This window comes from Saccostrea cucullata, unplaced genomic scaffold, assembly GCF_032062105.1.
Source record: "Saccostrea cucullata isolate Sc308-1 unplaced genomic scaffold, CSIRO_AGI_Scuc_v1 ctg8517, whole genome shotgun sequence".
Taxonomy (NCBI): domain Eukaryota; kingdom Metazoa; phylum Mollusca; class Bivalvia; order Ostreida; family Ostreidae; genus Saccostrea; species Saccostrea cuccullata.
Window position 1 is genome coordinate 10,962 of NW_026926709.1, and position 9,258 is coordinate 20,219.

Genomic DNA, 9,258 nt, shown 5'->3' on the forward strand with positions numbered 1-9,258 from the left:
TAAGATATCCCATGTACGAGATACTGATATTTACTTGTATAAAACTATGCATAAATACTAAAATAAAAACATGTATGCTGCAGATTTGTCATCTGAGAAATTCAAAGTTTAATTTTGTACAAGTAAAACCATGAAAAATGATTGGCATGTATCAGATCAATTACTTAAATTTACTTAAATTTGCTATATTCTTCATGTGCAACTTACTTTTGCTGTCAAGTTTGGTCAGCTGTTTTACTGGAAGCCTTGTCAATCTCACAAAACAATCTTTCACCTAAAAAATGTATGAAATATGAAAAAAAAAAAAAGTAAATGTAATAATCAGCATAACAAACTATGACTAAACTTTATATCCAATAGCAGAGTCCAATTTTGCATGTTACTAGTTACTATTACCAAATTAAAGGGATTTTTTTAACTTTTAATGAATGCTTTTTAGCTCACTTGAGCCAAAGGCTCAAGTGAGCTTTTCTGGTCAAAATTTGTCCATTGTCTGTCGTTGTCATAGTTGTTGTTGTTGTCGTCATAGTCGTCCTTGTCATAATTTTTCACATTTTCATCTTCTTCTCAAGAACCATTGGGCCAATTTCAATCAGACTTGCTACAAAATATCCTTGGGTAAAGGGGATTCAAGTTTGTTCAAACGAAGGGCCACACCCTTTTCCAAGGGGAGATAATTATGAATAAGAGAAAAAATTTAATGGCATTTTTAAAAAATCTTCTCAAGAACCACTGGGCCAGGAAAGATGAAACTCATGTGAAATCATCCTCAGGTGTAGATTCAAGTTTGTTCAAATCATGACCCTGGGGTAGGGTTGGGCTAAAATGGCCAATCAAAGTTTTTCATAGTAATATATAGGAAATTTTTTTTAAAAATCTTCTTCTCCAGAACCTCTGGGCCAGGAAAGATGAAACTCATGTGGAATCATCCTCAGGTAGTGCAGATTCAAGTTTGTTAAAATTCTGACCCCCCTTAGGGTGGGCCAAAATGGCAGATCAAAGTTTTACATTGGAATATATAGTAAAAAAATCTTCTTCTTAAGAACCATTGAGACAGGAAAGATGAAACTCATCAGGAATCATCTTCAGATAATGACTAGATTCAAGTTTCTTTAAATCATGACCCTCGGGGGTAGGGTGGCGCCAAATAGCCGATAAAAGTTTTACATAGGAATATATAGGGAAACCTTTTAAAATCTTCTTTTCAAGTACTTCAAAGCCATGCTTAGTGATACTTATAGGGAATCATCCTCATGTATTGTAAATTCTAGTTTGCTCAAATCATGACCCCTTGGGGAGTTAAAATTCAAGCTCCCTCCATCTCCTACCTGTACCTCAGTAAACTTTCAGTTCTGATCTGATATGTGCTTTTTTTTCTAGCCAATTGCTCAGGTGAGCAATGTGGCCCCTGGACCTCCCCCTTTAAAAATAAATATGAGTAAAAATTTAATTGTTTTGCAAAACTAATTTACTCAGAAAAGAAAAGTATCTTCAGACAGGCAGAAAATATATATTTATTAGTCTGTCAAAAATAAAAATAATTAAATAAAATTAATGTTGCAATGTACTTTTTATAATTTTTTCAAATAAATAAAGCATTAACATGAAATGTTTATACCATGAATTTGTTGAAATCAACACTATCAGGAACTACAATCGTATTGCCGATCTCATTGGTTTTTCTCTATACATGATTACATCATCTTAGCCTGGTCCCCTGGCTCATCCTTACCAAGGCAGGAGAGCCAGGTGGATTACATCTTATGCTTTCCTTTGATTGGTCAGAACATTATGCCCGCTAAATTGTGGGTTTTTGAACCATTGCCGTTAACCACAGAAATAAGTATTGACGTAACAATGACACATTACGTCGACGTCCAAAAATATGATGTCACAATGAATGTGTTCACCGGAAGCAAATCCATATTGGACGTCACAATAAACTAAGATTCAGGGCAGATTCGCCCTGAATCCATTGTACTCCACCTGACCCTAGTGACGCGGAGTGTACAAAGCAAAATAAGGACAGGGAACCAGGCTAACATCATCTAAATATCTGACATCTTTCTTTATGTGTCATACTAAATCATGATCACTAAAATGTATAATTTCATTCCAGTGAGTCCTAACATTAAGCGCCGAATTGACTCAGAATTACCAACTTTCCCACCAAGAAGTTACAAAGTTAAAAATAACTATGGGGTTTTCCAGTGAAAATTGTCGAAAATTTGAACATTGGTAAATTCTTTTTATCCCCCAGAAAACTTTATTAGACCGTTTGGACTAATTAGCTACAATTTTTATTCGTCTGAATGAAAATGTGTTAGTCTGAGACTTACAGACTAACGTTAATGTTGAACCCTGATAAAACAATACAAAATAGGAGCAGAACAAACACGGACCTCTGAAACATCAGAGGTGGGATCAGGTGCCATTGAGGAGTAAGCATCCCCTGCTGACCGGTCACACACCCCTTGTGCTCCTTGTCATGATCAAGAAATATTTTTTAAAATCTGTCGTCAATTCAGTGTATAAATATATTGGTATGAAAAACATCAGTCAGCATTTGACTCATTTAATGATTATGATAAATAGTATTTATACTGACAATATCATTGTATTGACCATACAACTTATTATATGATGACTTTAAGCAAGACTGGTGATATTCTTGTTTCATCAACTTACTTGTCAATTATTTTCCTTGTTTAAGAAATTGTTCATATGTAGAGCATGCTCTTGCATAACAAATCAACTGATATATATACTCTGTATGCAGGTGATGATGGTATGTTGCTGCATAAGTAAGGGAAGTTGACAACAGAAAAGTTAAAGTAATCAAATTAATCTAATCTAATTAAAATTAGATGTTAAATCCGCTCGTATATATACTTGCCACTAACAAGAATGCGAGCGGATCTAACATCCAAATTTATTAGATTGCATGCTTATAAAATATAGGTAACTCTCGATACCTTGAAGTCAGCGGGACCAAGAAAAAAATTCGAGAGATCAAGTGTTGGAGTTTTCAAGAGTCTGGAATTTTCGGGGTTTGTTTGACAGGTTTTAAAATTAATCTTACCGGATGTAATGATTTCCATGCAGTGCTAACCTTTCAAACATGGTTTTTATAAAACAACGATATGTTTTTGTATTTTTGATGAATGTTTATGAAACTGAATAAAGCAAAAAATGTAGTAGTCAGTTCATGTTTATTTATTTATTCTTTATCATAAGGACATCATACTACGCATTCGTTATATGAAAGCGACATTTTACTACGGTACATAGCATTATGACTTTTCCAAACATATGTGCATGCATTGAACAAAGTTCTGTAAGTAATTGTCCAATTAAAATAGTCATCATATTGACACTATAAGGCTGTTTCTGGATTTTCATATTTCTTTAAACTTTGACACGAACATGAAATAAAAACTAAAGATCTTCACTAAGTGTTTTATCTTACAACTACAATTTCTCAGTGACACTGCATTTCTAAATTATCGTAATACAGTCAATGATAATTACATGTAATTTAAAAGCATATAGGCATAAGATTAATTATAAATCAATTATCGCCTTGCAGTATTAGTTTCACCTGAATAAATATCCCATTTCATGTCACCCAGTGTAGCATAATATTTTGATACCGCGATATATTGAACCCGGGTTCAAAATATCACATAATATTTTGAACCCGGGTTCAATATATCGCTGTCCTTTTAATTTAAGAGGGAGGGGCCCTTTTTAATCTTAGAGGGAGGGGGTTCAAAATATTATGGCCATAAAATATTGAACCCCCCTGCCCTTCTGATTTAAGAGGGAGGGGGGTTCAAAATATTATGGCCATAAAATACTGTAAAAGTGGTTATTTACACTGGTTGTAAAGTACGTGTTTGTGACTGTCAAACATGATGCATGGGTATAATATATGCGGTCGCTCGAGTTACCAAGACAAATTTACACAGACATCAATATTGTAACTACATTTAAGGGTACTTACCACAAACAAAAAATGGATGCGCGGGTTGATATATATTTTTTGACTGATTTTGATTTGTATTGATATAAATAATAAATCCCTGAAATTTAAAGAAATCGTAGGTTTTCCTTGGTGCTTAGATTTGAGATTTTATTTTGCCTTCTATATAATTCCATACAAAATTTTGCACAATTTTTTAACTTTATGACAAAATCTCATAAAATTCTCCCACTCTACTTGGTAAACATTATTCAGGTTGTCAATTTAAATGTAAATCTATGAGAAATAATGCTGATTTCTGAAAAAAGGTTGTTTGTGTTATTTATCCTTAACATCGGTTTGTTCCCTTTTGAAAATGATAAGAAAGAAAATAATTAAAGATAGTTACAAACTTTTAAAAGTAATGTTTACATTGTTTGGTAAATACTGTAAATGTATTATATTTGGCGTGTACGATATTTGGCGGAAATTGAATTTTCAACAAGTTGGCGTAGATTTGATTTAGCGCTTTTTGAATATGCTTTACATAGACCTTTATTACACAAAGCATTTAGCGATGTACTTGATTTAGCGGAGGCTGCTTTCCGCGAAAGGCGCTAAAAAGAATACACAGCCAAATGTAATATGTTTACAGTATAACGGCGATGTGTTCAGTAAAATGCAGTGAAGATTGAACAACTGGCCTTTCTTGTAATTATTAACACAAGCTCAAACTTCAAAGTGAAATCTACTTTCGAGTTTTGAGTTTTGACAGTTAATTTGATAGGTATGATTGTAGTGACTGTGAGTTTATTTAACATTTTGGACTAATCGATTGAAATTAAGAAAGTTATAAACGAATATACAAAGGAAATGAAAACGAGTGTATCGATGTTATATTGCGTGACGTTATTTGCTTTAAAATATTTAATATGAAGATGCATTTTTCATCGCACAAGTAAAATGATAATCATCACCATTTGTGTTATATTTGTCTATACACGTGCGTTCAATACCATGATCATAGACATACGACTGATTCAAGAAGGATATGGAAATAACGAACAGTATTCAATCTCAACGTCCATTAAACAAATATACAAAATAAGAGCAGAGCAAACACGGACCTCCGAAACATCAGAAATAGGATCAGGTGCCATGGAGGAGTAAGCATCCCCTGCTGACCGGTCACACCCGCCGTGTGCTCGTTGTCACAATCAGGAAATACCGGAAAAAATCCGTGGCCAATTCAATGTATAAATAATGGACTAACAATTGGTATGAAAAACGTCAGTCAGCATTTCATTCAATGATAAATTGTATTTGCTGACAAGGTCATTGTATCGACCATAGAATTTACGAAATGATGACTTTAAACGAGACTGTTGATATTCTTGTTTCATCAACTTGCTTGTCAATAATTTACCTTGTTTAAGAAATTGTTCATACGTAGAGCATGCTCTAGCATATCAAATCAACTGAGATATAAATACTCCGTATGCAGGTGATGAGGTATATTGCTGCATAAGTAAGGAAAGTTGACGATAGAAAAGTTAAAGTCATCACGTTTATCATATAGCTTGGTTGTTAGATTACCATTAGTGTCTTTTTCAAGTAAAATATCCAAGTATGAAGCAGAAGTGTCGGACTCTGTGGTATCTTTTATCTCAAGCACACCAGGATATATCGTGTCGATGTAGGAATGGAAATTATCATTATTAAATGACAATACGTCGTCGATATATCTAAATGTCGAGTTGAAGGCCACAGCAAGTGTTTTCTTCTTTTCACGTAAAAGATTTTGTATAAATTCTGCTTCATATGAATATAAAAATAAGTCTGCTAATAACGGAGCGCAATTTGTACCCATGGGAATTCCAATAGAGGCCAATAACCACATAGATATTGTCAATCAGAAACTCAAGCATCTTTTTTATGTCAACTTCAGAGTACTTATGTGTGCAATCAGAATCTGTTTTAACAAAATAATTTTTCAAATGACCAATGACGAGGTAAGTAAACTTACGAGTTCCATTTTTGTTGAAGAAACAGCTGTCAATGATATCAAAAAGCCTGGATTTTAATTTGTCGTGGGGAATTGTTGTGTATAAAGTTGAAAAGTCGTAAGTTTTTATGCTGTTGAATTTCGTAAAGTCTTGTGATTTCAAATTGTCCAAAAGTTCTTTAGAATTTTTAAGTATCCACATCTGAATTTACACCACTTCTTGAATATATAGTTGTACAGTACTCTTGAAGTTTTTCCTTCACTACTGTCAATATTTTAGTGAGAAGTAACGAAAGAGGCTTGGTTGAACATTTACTGGAACCTGCAATGTATCTTTGTTTGTAAGGACTCTTATGAAGTTTCGGAATCCAATATATATAAGGTAGTTCAAATTCATTTTGGCTCTGTGGAATATTAAAAGTATTCAAAACTGAAAGGTGATTCTGAAGAATTTCTTCCTTAGAAAGAGAAGTATATGTATAAGTAGGATTACCACTTGTAGAATTAAATCCAAATTCTTCTAGAATGCAATTTATATAATGAGCCTTACAAACGAAGACAATGTTGTTACCTGCTTTGTCGGCAGGAACCAGTACGTACTGATCGTGTAATCAATCTAATTCTTTTTTCACTTCTGGTTTATTGAACACAGAAGGATAGATGGTTTTCATTTTGCCCCTCAATCTTTTAATACGTGACTTTATAACATTGATCTGATACATTTAATCCATTCTGACAAGGTGTCAATGTCTTCTTTTTCATATCTAGCCCATCGTCTGGCATAATTTTCAACAGAATCCATAAATTTATGAAATTCTGACGCCAGTTGAAGGATCAGGGTTCCCGTCATCTAACAATATAAGTAATAATCTAGAAATATTTCAGAAGATTGAAATTTTGTTACCATACGCGCGGGGGTATTTTACGCGGTTTTTAGCTTACCACATAAGTAGTGTAAATTTCCCCCATGCGTAAATAACCACTTTTACAGTATTGAACCCCCCTGTACTTCTGATTTAAGAGGGAGGGGGGTTAAAAATATTATGGCCATAAAATATCATGTCCCCCTACCCTTTTAATTGATGTGGGAGGGGGTTCAAAATATTATGGCCATAAAATATTGAGTCCCCCTGCCCTTTTTAATTTTAGAGGGAGTGGGTTCAAAATATTATGGCCATAATATCAAGTCCCCCTGCCCTTTTTAATTTTAGAGGGAGGGGGTTCATTTAGAGCAGGCTCGGGGTATCTAACTGCTTATACGCAAGGCAGTTTTTAGCATTTCTCAGGAAACAGGTTTCTTTTAAAAATGACCAGTGCTTACTAACAGACCCCTATTCACTGAGTTAAAAAAGACACGAGTTCTCAGAAAAAAAAAAATTTCACATGTTGATTAATTTTTATGAAAATTATTTTTGTGAATGTAATGCATGCGCAAATTTGCTAAAAATTTATCTACAGTAAAAATTTCCAGATTTACGGTATACAGCACGAACATGTGTAGCCCTACTTCATGATTACACCAGCCACTCCATATCCTGCATTGATAGTGCTAAATTTTGAATACACCAAATAATATACACATACAGTATTCTTACCTGATCAGTTTCCTTTATCTTTTTTGTTGTTTTTCTTTGTTCTTTAGGCACCTAAATAAATCAAATATAATCTATAAGATGAAAAAAAAAATCATTGCCTGAGCATCAAACAGGTCTTCAGTTTAATTTGACAAAGAAAATGGTACTTTTTAAAAAGAACAAAATACCCATGGGCCACATCACTAACCTTAGTAACTTTAACTAATCTTCACCAGATTTATCCTTTTGTATTATCTATTGCAGCCCTGTCCTACCCCAGGGGGTCATCATTTGCAATTTAGAATCTATAATTTCCTGGGAGATTTCCAAATATTGGTTTCAGCTTATCTGACCCAGTGGTTCTTGAGAACATTTTAAAAGAGTTTTACAATATATTACAATATACAACTTGGATATTCCCTATTGTGGCCGGAACCCTTCCCTACAGAAATTTTTCTACACAAAGGTAGCCCTTTAGGCTAGTATAAATTCTATCTATATTGCATAATAAGTGAAACACACATTAACCAGTATTTTACATTCATTTTTTGCTATCAAATTCCTAACCAGTTAAAATTTTCCCAATAACATGGTCCTACTGTCAATAAAGCTCCATAATCTTTGAAACTTTACTTATAATTATAAAAGTACGCATTAATGATGTACAAATCTGTTTTCTAAGGCAAGGTTCATCACAAATTTTCAATTTCCGTATGATAATGAGGACACCCTGACTTTTTTTTACTGTCATTTTACATGGTCAGCGCATGTTTGTCTATTGTTCTCAATAAGACAGTCATGATTAAAATTATGAGGCAATGTAACAATTCTAAATATGGACATCTAGATTTTTTGTACAGTCTTCACAGAAAATATTACTATAAACATTATTTAGTGTATAAATCATAAACAATGAAATTTTGACCTGCTCCATCATGTCCATGATCTGATTTCTCTCATTTTTTAAAAAAAAAGTCTAAAATAAATAATATTTCAAAAATTCTTCATGCATTTCATTTAAATTCTTAGAAGAAACATTCACTACCAAATTTGGAAACTGAATAATGTTTAGCAAAAAAGTTATGACAGGACTCCCAAAACTTTACGAACAAACCTCATATTTGAATTTCACATAAATTAATTTCTGTTTCTTATGACAACACCATTCATCAATCAAAAACTGTTACACAAAATTATGTAACAAATTTGAAATTCGGATAATATTGTATAATCTGGCCATTATCTTTGGAACCAGTATGGCGTCTGGATTAGATAAGCTTTGCCATGTTTACAGTATTACATGTAGCTGGTAATAATTGTTATTATGCAGCCAAATGTTAAATAAATTATGTTTCAACTAATGTGAAAGACTTACCTTTCTCCAAGATAAGCCTGTAACACCATAATCATATCTGATTTCTTCTCCTGCATGTATATATCGCTTTGCAAAGAGAACCAAGTGATAACGATCCTCCATCTGTATCCGCAACATTTCAGTGTTGCTTTTAGGATCAGCACTTGGTGAATCATTCACATACCTCCCAATCCTTGTAGAAAATGTAGCATCAATGCTGAAAAAATTGATATAACTTGAAAAGACCAAGAACAATAAAATATCAGACAATTGTAACAAAGCATCTTTTAATTTAACGTAGCTGAGGGTTTGCAAGGCTTTTAAAAGTGTCCGAAAAACATAATCATGAAAATTGCCTATT

General features: G+C 33.2%; 1 long non-coding RNA gene across 1 annotated transcript; it reads right to left on the reverse strand.

Annotated features, from left to right (window-relative positions):
- Positions 1-209: 209 nt before the first annotated feature.
- Positions 210-9,002, reverse strand: LOC134272477 (uncharacterized). Its single transcript, XR_009993209.1, has 3 exons — positions 8,919-9,002; positions 7,565-7,615; positions 210-274 (listed from the first exon to the last, which is right to left on the reverse strand). It is a non-coding gene; the product is annotated as an uncharacterized LOC134272477 (long non-coding RNA).
- Between the last annotated feature and the right edge of the window lie 256 nt (positions 9,003-9,258).